Below are 20,020 nucleotides of genomic sequence, written 5' to 3'. Positions count from 1 at the left end.
CAATGCTCCATGGTAAAGGGTGTCAATTGATCTCAAACACTGAGCAGAAGCATTCATATATAAAATGTAGGTGATACTAGCCTCCTTCTGGCTTCAAAAGAAAAACAGGCCTTATTTCTAAAATAAAATCCCAACTTCAGCTTCAATTTTTTTGTATGTTGTTGAATATGCAAAATATGCAAATTAAGCCAATGACTTGAGGCCTTTTGTTCCTAGTAGCCATCTGATTAGGTTGTAGAGGGGTCAAGCTGAGTCTCAGTACCCAAAAGTCCAAGCTCTTACAGCAAAAACTGTTCCCCCATCACCAGGGGCTTGTTCAGGAGGGTACAATGTCACAGAAAGTTTAGATAGAAATGTATGGTGTAGATAATAACATATGGCCATAGAATGAGAATCATACCAGTTGTGCATCAGGTTGTTTTAACTAACTGAATACACCCCAGTAACTATTGTATTAGCACTGACTAGGTTTGCACTGGGTATGAGTGTTTGCTGAATGATCGCAGACTATCAGATGACAAAAACATACAACATCTTTATTATAATTTTTTAAGTATTCACATATCCCAAGGGGATTCAGAACTATGTCCATATAAAAAGTTCAACATACTCACACCCAACCACAAAAGTGCATATCTACATAATGTAAGAGGTTTTTAATTTATGCACAATAATGCATTTCTTTTTACAGTGGCATTAGGCACATTCAAACAGCTTTGACATCTTTTTGTAATGCAGTAGTAAAATGTTTTTGGAATAATCAACTCCTTCACTCACTAGTTCCCTAAAATATATCGTTATGGAAATTCATCAATGCACATGTAAAATCCTTCAGCAGGGCTTTGGGTGACGTCTGTGTATCACAAATAAATAAGTCAAAGTGATAGAATCTACCTTTTGTACCAAGGATGATGCACCAACACTATGCAGATGGAATTCCCTGATACCTCCCATTGCCCATCTGGTGAAAACTGAATGCTGACAATTTACCTAGAGCCATTATCCAAATGTTGGAAAATTATGTACTAACAAAACTCCCCTTGGAGTCCTCCAACAGTGTGAAATGCAGACAGCTGTTAAACCCACAAATCTACACATTGCTATCAGTAGCCAATGACACTGATGCTCATATCGAATGGCTTCGAATGGAACAGAAAGCACAATTCACAGTCTGAGTTGTGTGTTGGCAATGGCCATCGGTTAAACGTGGGCCAAACAGCGTGCAAGGGGCCAGTGCAGCTTAAGGCATGTTGTCTCACAGTGCTCTGTGTTCTCGAAGGCACCCAGGTACTTCCCCAGGAGACCCGTCTGCTTCCACATCAAGGAACTACGAGGAAACGGTGAGGAGAGGTCAGCCACTTTATAAAACACTCACGTCACCATTTGTGCATTATCAACTATCTTGGATAAATAACCATCTATAGTGGATCAGAAGAGAAGTTTTCAACTAGAACCTGTGATCATTAATGTGTGCTCCCAAATAACAACCAGTGTGTCTCACAATATCTGAAGAAAACCACGTTATTGAATGAAGTATTCCTTATTCTAGTGAAAAAACATAGCATTTATGTAAAACATACGTTTATCTTAAAACTATATCTGATCTTATTGAGCCTGCCTGATGCAGTGAAGTAGCACACTTCATAAGTGCTCGCAGTTTAGCCTGGCTATGCATTTGTCCATAGACAAAATACTAAAGCTCTGTTGCTTGGCAACCCAGCTCAAAAGCTTAGGTCCATATACACCAACGGTATGAAAGTTTGACTATTGTCTTAAAGCGTGGGGAGGGGGGGGGGGGGGGGGGGGGGGGGTATTTGCTGTTTGTTTTGGTTGCATTTCAGATTATTTTGTGCCCAATAGAAATCAATGGTAAATAATGTGTTGTGTCATTTTGGAGTCAGTATGTCATTAAGAATATAACATGTTTCTAAACCCTTATAATTATATTATTTAATATATAATTATAATTATCATACGGCCCCAAAAAAATCGGGGACAGCTCTAGCCGAAGACAGGCTACCAAAACTATGGGCTGTTCCCGGAAATCAGGGACGTCTGGTCAACTTAACCTATTGACCTTACTCCAGCCACCTGTGACCATTTGGTCCATCAGTAAGTCCCTACCATACATAGTCTACTGTAATCTGACCACTTTAGGACACCTCACTAGTCTGTTTGGCTATTCCTGGCCTGTCTGAAGACTCATACTAACAGGCTAGCTTGGATCAGGAACAGTAAAAACAAGCTGCAAAAGCAAAAGTGACATCTAGGGAAGATGCCGTCCCTAGGAGGGGTGCGTCACTTGAGTGGGTTAACCTGTTCACCGGACGTGCTACCTGTCCCAGACTTGCTGTTTTCAACTCTCTAGAGACAGCAGGAGCGGTAGAGATACTCTCAATGATCGGCTATGAAAAGCCAACTGACATTTACTCCTGAGGTGCTGACTTGCTGCACCATCGAAAACTACTGTGATTATTATTATTTGACCATGCTGGTCATTTATGAACATTTGAACATCTTGGCCATGTTCTGTCATAATCTCCACCCGGCACAGCCAGAAGAAGACTGGCCACCCCTCATAGCCTGGTTCCTCTCTAGGTTTCTTCCTAGGTTTTGGCCTTTCTAGGGAGTTTTTCCTAGCCACCGTGCTTCTACACCTGCATTGCTTGCTGTTTGGGGTTTTAGGCTGGGTTTCTGTACAGCACTTTGAGATATCAGCTGATGTAAGAAGGGCTATATAAATAAATTTGATTTGATTTGATATGGACTATGTCAATTGAAGAGAGGGAGGCTAGAGAACTAGACTGAGGGCAACCTACCTTAGCAATAGTAGAGGAAACAGAGGTTGTCACCAGTGGGTATGACTATACTGTGCAGTTTAAGCATGTAACCATTTCTGCATGTTGGAATGTGTGATTATGTGTGTCTGTGAAGCAGATCTCTGTGTGTGAGGCAGTATGACATATAGCAAAAACCAGCATGTAAGAACATGAAGGGATCCTCACTTCTTCATGCCCATGAGAATATACATGCTCTTTGGGAGCAGAATGTAGACCTGGTCAGTTAAAATGGCTTCAGTTATCCTCTTTGCTAGTCTGGATCCAGGATAGGCAACAACAGAGGCCACCAGTCCACAGTAAGCAACATTTCGTCTAGTGTAAAGTAAGTACTTACATGTTTGTTGTTGATAGTGATTGTGTACACACGCTAAGAGAGGAAGTCTCCCAGCACCTTTGTTACTAATGCCATAACACAATCGTCAATTCCACCCTGTCAATGCCGAGACAAGGCCTTCCATTTCACGCTTCATAAAACCAATCTCAATTTAAAAAGTATCTTGTTCAGTTTCATGTCCCATAAAAACAGAACTGGCCCTGGCTCTTAAAGGGATTGCATATTCATTTATTCATGGGTGAATAAATACCCTTCAGCAGGGTCATCTCAAACTTTTCAGGAGAAAAACTATTACAAATATGCAATGAGGATAATAACCTCTTAGAAACACAATGACAACTTTAAAGTGGGAAATGTAATCCCATATACAGTAACACCTCTTATGGCTGATAACTTACTTAGTATTGCAGCCATTGAAAATGCCAATGTTCATGAAATATGTCTTGACTCCATCCTTCCCCGTAGCCAGCAGCTCCAGAGCCACAGACTCAGCAAAGCCAATAGCAGCAAACTTGCTGGCACAGTAATCTATCAGGAGAGAAACACGTGTATTAGCATACAGTAGAGCAGGTTAAACAAAGGTCTCAAATCATAAACAATTGTGGACTAACAGTGAAATACTTACTTACAGGCCCTTCCCAACAATGCAGAGAAAGAAAATAGAGAAATAATAGAAGTAAAACACTCCAACATAGAGGATATATAAAACAGGTCTCCACATCAAGATAATGTAAACTAAATTGTGAAATTGCATTGTCCTTGAACCATTTGCTGTACAGCCTTATTCTAAAATGTATTACATTTAAAAGAAAATATCAATCTACACACAATACCCCATGATGACAAGTTTCTACAACTTGATTGGAGTCCATTTGTGGTAAATTCAATTGATTGGACATGATTTGGAAAGGCACACCTTTCTGTATATGGTCTCACAGTTGACAGTGCATGTCAAAAACCAAGCCATGAGGTCGAAATAATTTTCCGTAGAGCTCCGAGACAGGATTTTGTCGTGGCACAGATCTGGGGAAGCGTACCAAAACATTTCGGCAGCATTGAAGGTCCCCAAGAACACAGTGGCCTCCATCATTCTTCAATGCAAAAAGGTTGGAACCAACAAGACTCTTCCTAGAGCTGGCCGCCAGGCCAAATTGAGGAATCGGGGGAGAAGGGCCTCGGTCAGGGAGGTGACCAAGAACCTGAAGGTCACTCTGACAGAGCTCCAGAGTTCCTCTGTGGAGATGGGAGAACCTTTCAGAAGGACAACAATCCCTGCAACACTCCACCAATCAGGCCTTTATGGTAGAGTGGCCAGATGGAAGCCACTCCTCAGTAAAAGGCACATGACAGCCCACTTGGAGTTTGACAAAAGACACCTAAAGACTTTCAGACCATGAGATACAAGCTTCTCTGGTCTGGCGAAAAAAAGATTGAACTCTTTGGCCTGAATGCCAAGCATGACGTCTGGAGGAAACCTGGCATCATCCCTGTGGTTAAGCATGGTAGTGGCAGCATCATGTTGTGGGAATGTTTTTCAGCGGCAGGGACTGGGAGACTAGTCAGGATTGAGGGAAAGATGAACGGAGCAAAGTACAGAGAGATCCTTTATGAAAACCTGCTAGAGAGCACACAGGACCTCAGACTGGGGCGAGGGTTCACCTTCCAACAGGACAACGACCCTAAGCACACAGCCAAGAAAACGCAAGAGTGGCTTCGGGACAAGTCTATGAATGTCCTTGAGTGGCACAGCCAGAGCCCGGTTTTGAACCCGATCGAACATCTCTGGAGAGACCTGAAAATAGCTGTGCAGCGATGCTCCCCATGAAATTCAACGTTGGGTTTCCAGGCTAGGCTACAGGCAGTGTAGGCTTTGTTCTTGCCCTGCACCAACACACCTAATTTAGCCAGTCAAACATTGATTAGCGTTCAGGTTTCTTGGTGCTGGACTGGAACAAAAGCCTGCACACCGTTGCTCTCCAGGACCAGTATTGAAGAACATTGGAGTAAGTCATGCACACACATGCATAGTAGGTGATTTATCTGCAAGTCCATTGACACCAATCAGACCAGCTGAACTAACAACGCTGACCAAGTGACCATGGTTGTTGGTAGTCATCGCTGAGAGGAAGGCTTTATAAGTCTAGAGAGAAATTAGAAGAAATCAGGATGAGAACTTCCACAATGAAAGATGAATTTCAGTTTGCTTCAGATCTATGTTCACTGGAGGGGGAGTGAATGGAATTGCCACTATAAGGGACATGATTTAGGATATTGCTTTCACATTTAAATGCCTGTATTGATAAAGACAGCAAAGGAGAGAAAACAGACAAGATAGTTGTGTTGATGTCACTGTAGCAGATGTGAGCTGTAAGCGCATTAGCTCACCCAAAAGTGTGCCATGGTGTTAACTTCAATGGTTTTCTCAATGAGGGATTCTGGCGTGTCCATTAAATTCCTGCCTGTGACGATGCCTGCATTGTTTATGAGAATGCTCACATCCCCCACCTCTCTCTTGACCTGAACAAAGATGTGTTAATAAATCCTCTAAAAGTCTAAGCCGTTGGGGGGGGGGTAGTCTACTAAACTAACATATAGAATGATTTTAAAATACCATGGCTCATTATTTACCTATTTGATTTTGAATTTTAGTACAGCTTTTAGGTATCCCCCAAAAATATTTCTGAATTATTTGAAAAAATATTGAATTTGTCTTTTACCACTACAACCCATAAAACGCATTGAATATAATTTATAAATAGCAAAAAAGACAATAAAAAATTGAAGCGTTTGTCCTATATCTAGGAGATACAAGAAATCTCAGTAAATATTAGTTTTTTGACATATTTAACCCCTTATTTTTGTTGGCACAAAACTACCTCCATAATTCCGTCACTTCTATAGTTCCATGACACTTGTGGTGATCGTAGAGCAAAATGGAGAACACCATGTTGTTCATAAGCATCTCCCCTTTCCATAGAGTTGTCATGTTAGACTGAACAAAAATATCAAACGCAACATGTGAGGTGTTTGTCCCGTGTTTCATGAGCTGAAATAAAATACCCTACAAATGTTCCATACGCACGAAAAGCTTATTTCTCTCAAATTTATTTTCATCCCTGTTAGTGAGTATTTCTCCTTCGCCAAGATAATCCATCCACCTGACAGGTGTGACATATCAAGAAGCTGATTAAATAGCATTACACAGGTGCACCTTGCACTGGGTACAATAAAAGGCCACTCTAAAATGTGCAGTTGTATCACAACTGCCACAGATGTAACAAGGTTTGAGGGAGCATGCAATTGGCATGCTGACTGCAGGAATGTCCACCAGAGCTGTTGTGAGAGAATGTAATGTTCATTTCTCCACCATAAGCTGCCTCCAAATTTGTTTTAGATGATTTTGCAGTACATCCAACCGCAGACCAAGTGTAACCAGCCAGGACTTCCACATCCGGCTTCTTACCTGCGGGATCGTCTGAGACCAGCCACCCATACAGCTGATGAAACTGTGGGTTTGCACAACCAAAGTATTTCTGCACAAACTGTTAGAAACCATCTCAGGGAAGCTTATCTGCGTGCTCGTTGTCCTCATCAGGGTCTTGACCTGACTGCAGTTCGGCGTCATAACCGGACTTCAGTGGGCAAATGCTCACCTTCGATGTCCACTGGCACACTGGAGAAGTGTGCTCTTCATAGATGAGTCCCGGTTTCAACTGTACCGGGCAGATGGCGTGTATGGTGTCATGGAAATTCGACGATCTGAAATGAATCATTCTTTGTCAGCTCACTGGAGAGGTTCCAACAAACTTGATGCACCATGAACGTCTATCAAGAGCTCCCACGGAGCAGTCCCGTTTAGTTCCCTTATATACTGGTTACAGACATGTTACATAGGCATAGTTCATAGGGTTGGTTCTGGCATGTGTCTGGCACCGTCTCCTATCTTAAAGAACATATTCTGGGCGTCCTGCCAAATAGTCTAAAGTAGGAGGTCATGACAGCCACCCTCATGTCTTTACCAGGCACAGGTAGGAACCAAGGATGGTTTATGACACCAAAGACAAGATGCATGTAATGGGAATTTTAATGTGTGCTTTTCTTATAACCATTTTCTGTGTTCTATTCATGTGCTGTTCTGTAAACCCATTTCTGTGTTCATTGAAGTTGTTGATTGAACAAATCTTCCTCTTATCAGTATCTGCAATTTGGCAGTACGCCCAGACCGTGTTTTGAGAACAAATTAAAGATATCTCAGTTTCAAGGTCTCAGCTTAGAGAGAAGCCTCGTGAGATATTGGTCTGTCACATGTTATGAACCAGTATTGGTCGGTCACATGAATGAAACAAAACGGTAATTATTCATTAATTATGCTAAATCATGCAAATATAACTTGTCTGTGTATAGCCGTATATAAGACAACTGCTGGGTCTGCCCAGGGAGAGCTCCTAATTGACATGTGTACTATGGTGCATTGATTTGGTTGGAATCTCTCCAGTGCGCTGACAATAAACGATTACTCATTTAAGATTGACTTCGAGTGTCCCTGTGTAAGAATTTTCCCACAACATGCACAAAGTAAAATTTCCTTCACATTCCACCCTTTTATCACTTGTGTGAAAATAAATCATTACATTTTAAGGTAAATATTCTTTAACTTCCATGTCATATTTCTAGGGAAGTAAGGGAAATCAACACATAAAACCAGACACTTAATTTCAAGCCCTTCATTCTGGGTTGTACAATCCAATTATTATGGTGATACTATCCTAATGAAGTTGCTTCGATTAATTGGGAGTGAATTTATCAAAACTACACGCACACAGCATGTTAAATAACACAATTTAGACAAACTATGAAACAAAAACACACGCTGCAGCCCATTTGGGAATTGGGATCCCTAACTTCCAAACAGGGATTCCACTCCAGTTGTGGGGAATTATTCTCAGCAACAGTGGCAAGGTATTCGGCGAGATCAGTCATATTAGAAGAGTGATCTGGGATAAAAGTACAACATTCATCGCCATTGATTGCACAAGTGCCCCCTTGACCTGCAAAAAGATAGTCAAGAGCCTCTCTGTTTTGCAGAGCCAGTTTACGCAATTATTTTAGCATTTCCAGTTTTCTCTGCGTCTCTAGAGATCTCCCATATTTGGTCTAGGGTACACGCATATTGATTTTCACAGGGAAGAGAGAGAACACGTTATAACAGTTTCACACCAACCTTGATAAGAATGAGTTTGGGGCAAGGATAGCCCAAGCTACAATCTAGTGGCTCTCCTCACATTTTAGGGGCATATATGTCTCTAGAAGCCTTTCCAAATCATAATTATAACTATTGATAAATTATCCAACCCAAATTTAGAATGACAGTCCTTAGTGCTTCATGTTGGTTCTATCACTTTATTTTAAGACCGTCAACTTAGCACACACCAATACTGGCAGAATGTACATTTATATATACAGTATATTCATCTTATTTTTCTAGCATGAAATTTTCTCATCACTTGTAGTAATGACAGATTGGTATCTCAATGCATTCTTAGTCTAAATTACTATAACTGTTGCAGTGTGCAGACCTCCACAATCAACCTGACAATTTTGGATAAACCTAAATCAATTACGGGCACTGTTGACCACCCCCCTCCCGGCACCCATCCTTCTGGTGTTTCTTCATGTTCTTCTTCAGATAGTGTTTCAGTTCATCCCCCCAATGGCACATGTTCAATGTGGATGGCCTTTGATAATGTCTTTCACTTGAGCCGCCACCGTCCTTTACAGTCCATAATGTCTTTGTCCCTTTTCCTACCAGTACACTAGCATGTTTGGATGGGATCTTTCTCCGTGCTCACTCCACATGGACTCATGTCGCATTCCTGAGAGAAAAGGCAGTTGATCGCTTCGACTGGATGCTGTGTACAGGTTGCTGGCTCGGACTCAGGTCTCACGGTAGAAGTGATGAAAGACCAAACTGAACGCCATTGTCGTCATTGCTTCAGCTGGTTAGAGGAGGTTGAGGTTCACACAGTTCTTGGTCAAATGATCCCTTCCATGCATCTAGATACCATCTGTGGTCACCTTCGCCATTACCTCAAAATGGTATTTTACTCACCTATCATCTTGGTGATCTCATTGCAGAGTTACAGGTCAGGGAGTTAGAGGGCTAATCCTTAGGGAGAAATCCTGACCATCCAGCAGACCCAATCTGGTGAAAGTTGTTATTGAAGCAAGATAAAAACTATGAAAACAAAACAATATCACTCGAGGTGGGGAAAACTTCAACCCATTTACCCAATCTGGGATCTTTCTCCGTGCTCACTCCACATGGACTCATGTCGCATTCCTGAGAGAAAAGGCAGTTGATCGCTTCGACTGGATGCTGTGTACAGGTTGCTGGCTCGGACTCAGGTCTCACGGTAGAAGTGATGAAAGATGTCAACCATTACCAACATATTTTTCCTTTTACTGGCAGGCATGTGAAGAAAAGCTATTCGCATATTTTCCAAAGGCCCAGGGAACCTACTTTGCATATGTACCATAGGGGACCGGTAATACCCCTTTGGATACATGACTCTCACGTCGTGACTCACATCGTGACTCATGCGTACCAAAAAAACAACAACACTGCCTGTTAAATAAAAAATAACAAATCAAATTACAACTCCATAAAGGAAATAATAGTATCTTTAAAAAAAAATGTTTTTTTTTTTTAAATTCACCTTTATTTAACCAGGTAGGCAAGTTGAGGACAAGTTCTCATTTACAATTGCGACCTGGCCAAGATAAAGCAAAGCAGTTCGACACATACAACAACACAGAGTTACACATGGAGTAAAACAAACATTCAGTCAATAATACAGTAGAAAAATAAGTCTATATACAATGTGAGCAAGTGAGGTGAGATAAGGGAGGTAAAGGCAAAAAAAAAGGCCATGGTGGCGAAGTAAATACAATATAGCAAGTAAAACATGGGAATTGTAGATTTGCAGTGGAAGAATGTGCAAAGTAGAAATAGAAATAATGGGGTGCAAAGGAGCAAAATAAATAAATACAGTAGGGGAAGAGGTAGTTGTTTGGGCTAAATTATAGATGGGCTATGTACAGGTGCAGTCATCTATGAGCTGCTCTGACAGCTGGTGCTTAAAGCTAGTGAGGGAGATAAGTGTTTCCAGTTTCAGAGATTTTTGTAGTTCGTTCCAGTCATTGGCAGCAGAGAACTGTAAGGAAAGGCGGCCAAAGGAGGAATTGGTTTTGGGGGTGACCAGAGAGATATACCTGCTGGAGCGCGTGCTACAGGTGGGTGCTGCTATGGTGACCAGTGAGCTGAGATAAGGGGGGACTTTACCTAGCAGGGTCTTGTAGATGACCTGGAGCCAGTGGGTTTGGCGACGAGTATGAAGCGAGGGCCAGCCAACGAGAGCGCACAGGTCGCAGTGGTTGGTAGTATATGGGGCTTTGGTGACAAAACGGATGGCACTGTGATAGACTGCATCCAATTTATTTAGTAGGGTTTTGGAGGCTATTTTGTAAATGACATCGCCGAAGTCGAGGATCGGTAGGATTGTCAGTTTTACGAGGGTATGTTTGGCAGCATGAGTGAAGGATGCTTTGTTGTGAAATAGGAAGCCAATTCTAGATTTAACTTTGGATTGGAGATGTTTGATGTGAGTCTGGAAGGAGAGTTTACAGTCTAACCAGACACCTAGGTATTTGTAGTTGTCCACATATTCTAAGTCAGAACCGTCCAGAGTAGTGATGCTGGACGGGCGGGCAGTTGCAGGCAGCGATCGGTTGAGAAGCATGCATTTAGTTTAACTTGTATTTAAGAGCAGTTGGAGGCCACGGAAGGAGAGTTGTATGGCATTGAAGCTCGTTTGATCTCATAAGGTAATGGTAAAATAGACTAGAGACAGGTGTCCCACATTCAGGGGCAGCGCTCTCTCCCTGATCTTCACGTGGCCTGAATCGCACATAGGACTATTGATAAATTATAAACTTGTTAATGATCCGGGTACCTTTAACTGCTTTCCCAAGGCACTTGCCTTAGAAAGCCTTTCAAAGGGAGAGATACATAATCATTGATAAACATGTCAATATGAAACCTGTTGATTTAACAAATCTGCTAGGACCTTCAAAAAGTTGGTGCTGGCTTATCAGCTCAATATTCAGTACTAAAAACATTTACTTGGATCTACTTCAATTCTGGACACAGTTCAACGTAATGAAAAAATATTGTTTTAGATTACATTACCTTATTTAAATCACTGGTGCTACCTAAACTATACAATAGAGTAATGGTCAAAAACTTGTTCAATTATTCATACCTCTGTCCCAAATTCCCACACTGTCTCTCTTACAACCTGTTGATTTCAGTGTGTACTGGCGGCTATCTATTGTTCCACCGGAAGCCTATCTCTAACCCAAACAACAGATGACTTAAACACAAGAGCAGTGGACCAGGCCTTGAAGAGTGAGCGGCCTCTAATTTAATATCAGTCCCAATGCTCAATCCCTCCATCTTACTTCTTCAAATTACTAAGACATTGCATTATTGGAGTGCTATCTGAAAGCCAATTACAATTCACTTTGTTACTTTCACTAGTCTCCATATCTGTTTCTTTCAACTAGGACTCGCTTCTCAATCTACTACTACTAATATACACGGATCACTCTCAAACAACGTTCTGCTTTTTCCCCTATTGCAAGGTTTAAAATAAAAATGATACCTTTGTCCATATTGGAAGGCGTGGTTTTCATTTTAGCCTCCCCTAACAATGTTACTTTATATATTTATTTCAAATTTTGATTGGATATTCACTTTCTGCTTCCACTTATTAAGATGGCTATGATTTTAAGATTAACATGTAATGCTTTGGAGGGATCAATATGTATTAACTGGGTTGGCACTGTCTGTCAGTCCTGTGTAGATGGCGCGCTCGGTCCATAATAAGTCTGGCACCTGAGACAGCATAGACAGGGAAACAGATGCAGTTTCCATTTTGCCTACTCACGAATTGGTTTAGAATGTCATCATTTGGGATTTCAATGAAAACGCCATCAGGAGTACAATACATTGTAGCCTTAAGTTTAGTTAACAGAAAATCATTGGTTCTATTTAACAGGGTATGGGGTTTATTTCAAAATGTATTACCAGGGTGGAGGAAATATCATAAGGATTTATAGTTTTAATGGTCAGGAGTAAGTCAAGTCCCGTATAATGCTTTAACCTTATCTTTATAAAATTATCCATAAAGGGACAACTCTGAACTTAGAATACTTTTTACACCACATCGTCTAAGTGTGGGTGTGCAAGTTGTATATTATTATTAATATTGTTACTTCATCTTTATCTCTAGTAACCCATTATACAAATATTACGTTACTTTATCTCTAGTAACACATTATACATTTGTGTTACATCACAAATTCCTCCTCTACACCAGTGTTCTATTCATACAGGGGTTTAAATATTCACTCGTGTTCTATTTAACAGCATATTGGGAGTAGTACCTTCTTTCATATCTCCACATATATAATGATGTTATACCATCACACTCCACTGATGAGTCATGTTATCCTCATGTAATCTAAAGTCATGTCACCCTCAGAGACATTTTATCCTCATTACTAATGAGAAATGTAATCATGTTATACCCCTGTTACTACTCGTGACATGTTATCCTCTGAGACATGTTACTCGAATGAGATTTCTGAGACATGTTAGCCTCTACCTGTAGACCCCCCCCCCCCCCCCCCCCCCCCCCCCAGGACTGTAGATAATGTTATACATCGAAAAATTCAGCTCACACAGAACTGGAAAACTCGGCTTACATTCACACTGGAGGTAGTCCCCTGACAGCTCTTATTCACTCAGTACATTATAGCTACATTTCTATCAGCTTATTATCCATATTTCAATCTCTTATTATACAAATCTCAATCTTAATAGCAATAATTTCAATCCATTTATTATCCATATTTAAATCAGCTTAACATGTCCTTCCACACTTACTCAACCATACACACCTTTCACATATAGAATTACTAATTACCCCATGTGCATCTTCAACGATTATCTTGTTGTTACTTGCTATGCACCGTATGTATCTTCTGTACATATTTAATAACAACACGTATTCATAAACAACTTGTGTTATTTGTAGTGGCTGCAGACCACGTAGACATTTCTTATAAATGCCTACAAACAGCTGTCAGCGGGGCTTTCCATGGTACCGTTACGCCCTCGCTCTAGTCTTGTCATAAGCCTTCTCTCTAGAAAACTATGGGTACCTTTTTATGCATTACTTACCTTGATTTTATTTTTAATCATTTAAACTTTTTATACAGATTCATTTAAATTGACTTACTGAAATCAGAAGACATGTCCCTCTTTTGTTTGCGGTCGATGCGTCTCCTCCTGGACAGCTCACAGTAAGGATCTGGGTGGGTCTCCTCGTCTTTTGGTCAGACGGGAATTTCCCTAACGCTTCATAAAATGTGACACCCACCGGTTTCTCGCAGACCCCCACTGGAAAGCTCCGCAGGCAGAATCAATCATTCTGTTCGTTGACACCAAATTGTCAAAATTCTTACACAGGGACACTCAAAGTCAATCTTAAATGAATAATTCTTTGTCAGCATGCTGGAGAGGTTCCAACAAACTTGATGCACCATAGTGAACGTCTGTCAGGAGCTCCCCCCGGGCAGTCCCGTTTAGTTTCTTTATACACTGATTACAGACACGTTACATAGGCATAGTTCATAGGGTTGGTTCCGTCATGCATCTGGCATCGTCTCCTATCTTAACTTAAAAAACAGCTGTGACTCGTTTCAGGAAACTAGGCGTATGACGCACGTCACTTCTTCACAGGAGAGCCATTTGAACGTAAACTTTTTTTATTTTTATCAAAATTTGTTTTAGGCAGAAATGCCTTCTGGAACATGTGAACTTGTATGTGCCTTAATAACAAACGTGTATGCCATCTGTAAATATGAATAAAATTGTTAAATTATGAGTGTAGTTTGTAGGTCATACGGTTAGAACGCCTCAGACAGAAGTTAGCGCATCCCCTTTACAGACTTCAAACGAGTCCCGTGGGGCTTGTGGTCGTTGAGCAAAATGGAGAACACCATCATTCCATAGTGGTCATATTCGTTTGTAGGCCTAAAAATGTTGTAAGAAGACCGATTTTCAGGATGTCTCATGATCTGACAAACACCGCTGTAGCTCAGACACCTTCCTCCGCAGATGCGGAAGGAGACACAGGCGGATGCGGTGGATTGAGACCAAGCCCATAGATATCCATCTTAGACTGATATATTTGAATAGGGACTTTTAAAAAAAAAAGTCACTTACAGTAGATTATAGACATAAGGATTTAACATTTAAAAACACTTTACTTCAAAACACATGTTGAATCAACACACATGACATCTTTGTCTCTTACATCCTGGCAAACCAGTTATGGTAAGGATTATTTAACATTGTTGCTATGTACTTATGGACATGGGTAACAGGTTGAAGGGGTCTTAAAAGATTGCCTGGAGTTCAAAACAGGTTTTTACAGTTGATGCAACACCATTGTTCTATCATTTGGTGTTTTGTAGGCTTGGGCGGTATCCAGATTGTCATACCTTCATACCGACCTTGTGCCATACCGGGATATTCAGTAACACTGGGCATTTTTATTCATGACCCTAAGCATGATGGGATGTTAACTCATGAACCACACCGGTGTGGAAGCACCTGCTTTCAATATACACTGCTCAAAAAAATAAAGGGAACACTTAAACAACACAATGTAACTCCAAGTCAATCACACTTCTGTGAAATCAAACTGTCCACTTAGGAAGCAACACTGATTGACAATAAATTTCACATGCTGTTGTGCAAATGGAATAGACAAAAGGTGGAAATTATAGGCAATTAGCAAGACACCCCCAATAAAGGAGTGGTTCTGCAGGTGGTGACGACAGACCACTTCTCAGTTCCTATGCTTCCTGGCTGATGTTTTGGTCACTTTTGAATGCTGGCGGTGCTTTCACTCTAGTGGTAGCATGAGACGGAGTCTACAACCCACACAAGTGGCTCAGGTAGTGCAGCTCATCCAGGATGGCACATCAATGCGAGCTGTGGCAAGAAGGTTTGCTGTGTCTGTCAGCGTAGCGTCCAGAGCATGGAGGCGCTACCAGGAGACAGGCCAGTACATCAGGAGACGTGGAGGAGGCCGTAGGAGGGCAACAACCCAGCAGCAGGACCGCTACCTCCGCCTTTGTGCAAGGAGGAGCAGGTGGAGCACTGCCAGACCCCTGCAAAATGACCTCCAGCAGGCCACAAATGTGCATGTGTCTGCTCAAACGGTCAGAAACAGACTCCATGAGGGTGGTATGAGGGCCCGACGTCCACAGGTGGGGGTTGTGCTTACAGCCCAACACCGTGCAGGACGTTTGGCATTTGCCAGAGAACACCAAGATTGGCAAATTCGCCACTGGCGCCCTGTGCTCTTCACAGATGAAAGCAGGTTCACACTGAGCACATGACAGACGTGACAGAGTCTGGAGACGCCGTGGAGAACGTTCTGCTGCCTGCAACATCCTCCAGCATGACCGATTTGGCGGTGGGTCAGTCATGGTGTGGGGTGGCATTTCTTTGGGGGCCGCACAGCCCTCCATGTGCTCGCCAGAGGTAGCCTGACTGCCATTAGGTACCAAGATGAGATCCTCAGACCCCTTGTGAGACCATATGCTGGTGCGGTTGGCCCTGGGTTCCTTCTAATGCAAGACAATGCTAGACCTCATGTGGGTGGAGTGTGTCAGCAGTTCCTGCAAGAGGAAGGCATTGATGCTATGGACTGGCCCGCCCGTTCCCCAGACCTGAATCCAATTGAGCACATCTGGGACATCATGTCTCGCTCCATCCACCAACGCCACGTTGCACCACAGACTGTCCAGGAGTTGGTGGATTCTTTAGTCCAGGTCTGGGAGGAGATCCCTCAGGAGACCATCCGCCACCTCATCAGGAGCATGCCCAGGCGTTGTAGGGAGGTCATACAGGCACGTGGAGGCCACACACACTACTGAGCCTCATTTTGACTTGGACATTACATCAAAGTTGGATCAGCCTGTAGTGTGGTTTTCCACTTAAATTTTGAGTGTGACTCCAAATCCAGACCTCCATGGGTTGATAAATTTGATTTCCATTGATAATTTTTGTGTGATTTTGTTGTCAGCACATTCAACTATGTAAAGAAAAAAGTATTTAATAAGAATATTTCATTCATTCAGATCTAGGATGTGTTATTTTAGTGTTCCCTTTATTTTTTTGAGCAGTGTACTTTGTATCCCTCATTTACTCAAATGTTTACTTATTTTGGCAGTTACCTGTATATGCGACATTTGTATCTTAAAGCATAACTGAGAAATAATTCACTTAAGTACAAATGTGACATTTTGGCCTTACCCAGGCATCCTTTAAGACTCCATAATTATAATCTGGAAGTGTTACAAAGCAAAAATGTGTGTCATATGAAGCTTTACCGCCTGCTCTGTAATATGAGTAGTATTTTGATTTACATAACAATTCTTACATTAATTTATGAATATTGAAAGTCTAAACATTAATGTAGAAAATATACATTTTTTATTGAGCAAATTGTTCTATATATTATTAAACCCACTATGGCCATATCAAAGTTCCAGAGTGGGATCTAACTTTTAGAGTTATGATCCAATCTGTAATGTAAGCATTATCACCAAGCATTATCACATTATCATCAAAATGGTCACCCTGTTACTGATTTTCAGGATGTGCAATGATATGTGCAAGTAAAAGGAGTGCTGTGGTTTGTTGCATTGCCAACTATGCCAATTCCTCTGTATAAAATAGGCGTTAACTTTGAAAAATGTATTGAAAAGGTACATTTATTTTTGCATATTTTCAGTATTCATGTTTCTATATTCATAAATGTAATCATATTTTGTAATATTTGATTGAAATCAAAATACTACTCATATTACAGTGCAAGGGGTAAAGCTTCATATTACAACTTTTTTGTTGCTTTGTAGCATCAACAGATGAAACATTGCGGAGTCTTGAAGGAGTCCTGGGTAAGGCCAAAATGTCACCAATGTTCTAAAATCAAGAAATGTTTTATAATGCTTTTAGGTTACAAATGTCAAATATATGTAAACAATCCTTGCTCCAAAGGAGCATACTATGGATTACATTGTGAAAATCCAAAATACCATGGTATTTTTTGGTTCTAGTTTCACAAGGAATCCCCATCTGTCATGTGGCTCTACTTACGTTCTCATCAACACTGGACATTTGGTAAGCAGCTTACTCCCTCGTTTCCGATTCATTCAACGTGCCTCCAGCACAATAGATTTTCCAAACATCAGTTTGCTTTGACAGACAGTTTACTACACACAATGGAAAGAAGAGGGGGGTTGGTCAACCTCCATGATGACTGTAGTAATAATGAATAAGTCACCAGCAGCATAAGACAAAGCCGGGCAAGTCCATGGTAATGGAATCACCTCGAGACTCAGATTTTTCGCTTTAAAAATGTATACCAAACAAAAACCATTGATTTCAAAGTTGAACTCTATGCACAAGGGCTACTTTTAACAATTACGCTGAAAAACACATTTACAGGAAGAACTGTGCAGATACACATTTTGGTTACCAAACTTTGCATCTGCACAGTTTTCCAGTGGAACATTTTTTTTTAATTTACTGTCAATTGTTCAAAGTAGTCATTGTGCATAGAGTTGTATGGTTTGTTAAACTTTGAAATCAATGTTTTTTGTTTGGTATACATTTTAAAGTGAATAATCTGAGTTTAAGCATAATTTCTGGTTCGTGGAATTGCCCAGTTTGCATTTATAGGTGAACGCATGCTTGTTAACAGGTGAAAAATATTCATCACTGAGGGTCAGCACAGGTCCCCCGGCCCCAGATACACCATATTCAAGTAATTAAAGTCCTTATGGAAGATGAGTCATCGATTGATTACCTGGTCAGCCACTCTGTAGACCTCCGCCTTGTCACTGCAGTCACACTGGTAGTGGTGGACCCTAGTTGCCCCTTTCTCCTTCACTAGTCTTGCAGTCTCCTTCATGCCCTCCTGGTTGACATCCCACAGATCCAGAGAGACGCCAAGGCGGGCAAACTTTTCTGCCATGAGCCGGCCAATGCCGCTTCCCGCCCCCGTGATCAGGATGATTTCCCCGGTGACATTTTTCTTCTTGAGTCAGATGAGCGGTCTGACAAATGCCTCCATGTTGTAATAGATGGGCATCACAATGAACAAAGGTTTCCAAGAGGACATTCATTTTGCTGACCCCTGGAAAGACAGTTCTGTTTGTTTTGGTTTAACTGTTGTATGCTGGCTAATTTGTTTGTGCCTGTTGGAGATCCTAATAAGCAAGAGATCTGATGAATAGATTGCAGATTAGCGTGATTTGATCTAAAAAGGTCAACGTTCAACTGATAATATAATGCATGAAATGTACTCATGAATCCACACGCCAAACACAACTTCAATTCAGTGATGTAGACAAACTTTTGGTGCACTGAATGATAGGATAGAGCGAATAAAAAGTAGCAAATTCGGTCAACATCATTTCCCTATTTAAAAATGTATCTAAATGTAACCAATGCAAATTTACCTCATTAGACAATCAGCTCAACCTTGGATATTTTGTATCGCCTCCTTTCAACACTGGACATTCGGGTCTTTAATCGACCTTCGCACTCTGCGGCGAGGCGCATGGTAATTAAAGCAAAAAAGATACTCACTAAAACAGGAATTTGTCTACTTATTTCTTGTTGACATATAAACTACCTTCCGCGTGGTTTCTTCGTTGCTTTTCCCGTCTTCAAGTGCCTGAACAGCGCAGCCGAGCACACCCTAGATTTGATCTGGAGCCTCTATGTAAGGTCACATGACACCCAATCAAAACTTGAGTAAGGAATTATGGGATTTAGGTATGTATGTTTGTCACTCAAAAGGTCCTTCAGGCTACATTTTTAAACATTCTTTAGATTATTTATATTTTAGCATGTAAAAATAAAAACAGATTTTGTTCCATACAGAAAATAAATGACCAACTAGATACATACATAATCACATGATACATAAGTAACAATTCACATTTTTTTTAAGCATATGCCTAATGAGGGCTGACAAGACATTCAATTAATTTGCATTGATTAATGAATACCATTAATATTTTGACATCTTCCTATTTGACATAACCATATATAGAGCTTTGATAGATATGATAGATATTCATCTATACATTTGATAAAGGCCTTATCTATATGATGTATGCATCTGCCAACATTTTGGAAGTGAAAATCTGTACACTGAGTATACAAAAAATTACGAACACCCGCTCTTTCCATGACATAGACTGACCAGGTGAATCCAGGTGAAAGCTATGACCCCTTATTGATGTCACTTGTAAAATCCACTTCAATCAGTGTAGATGAAGGGGAGAATGCATGTTAAAGAAGGATCTCTTCAACTCGATATTAGGAAGGTTTACTTAATGTTCTCTACACTCAGTGTAGATATGGTGGTGCCTCTGAACACTGAAACTAGAGAAAGTGTAGATATTAATGAATGTGGCAGAATGGAGCGGGGCTATCAATCCTCTTTTGTAGAAATCTAACTTGTGAATCATATTTAAAAGACTGCCTTATTGTTCTGAAGAGCATATAGACCTCTAGGGGGGGATTAAGTTAAGCAAAATATCTAGCCAAGCTGTGAAGTTTTGGCACTGTGTGAAGTTTAGGGAGCTAAGAGACAACATCTAAAGGCAATTGCCGTCAATATTTTGT

At 41.0% G+C, this 20,020-nt stretch overlaps 1 pseudogene; it reads right to left on the bottom strand.

Moving 5' to 3' along the window:
- Nucleotides 1-626: 626 nt before the first annotated feature.
- Nucleotides 627-18,507, bottom strand: LOC129814239 (epidermal retinol dehydrogenase 2-like; annotated as a pseudogene).
- Between the last annotated feature and the right edge of the window lie 1,513 nt (nt 18,508-20,020).

Source organism: Salvelinus fontinalis, chromosome 17 (assembly GCF_029448725.1).
Source record: "Salvelinus fontinalis isolate EN_2023a chromosome 17, ASM2944872v1, whole genome shotgun sequence".
In the NCBI taxonomy this organism is placed as follows: Eukaryota; Metazoa; Chordata; class Actinopteri; order Salmoniformes; family Salmonidae; genus Salvelinus; species Salvelinus fontinalis.
Note: the sequence above shows the minus strand (reverse complement) of the source record. Positions and strands in the feature narration are given on the sequence as shown.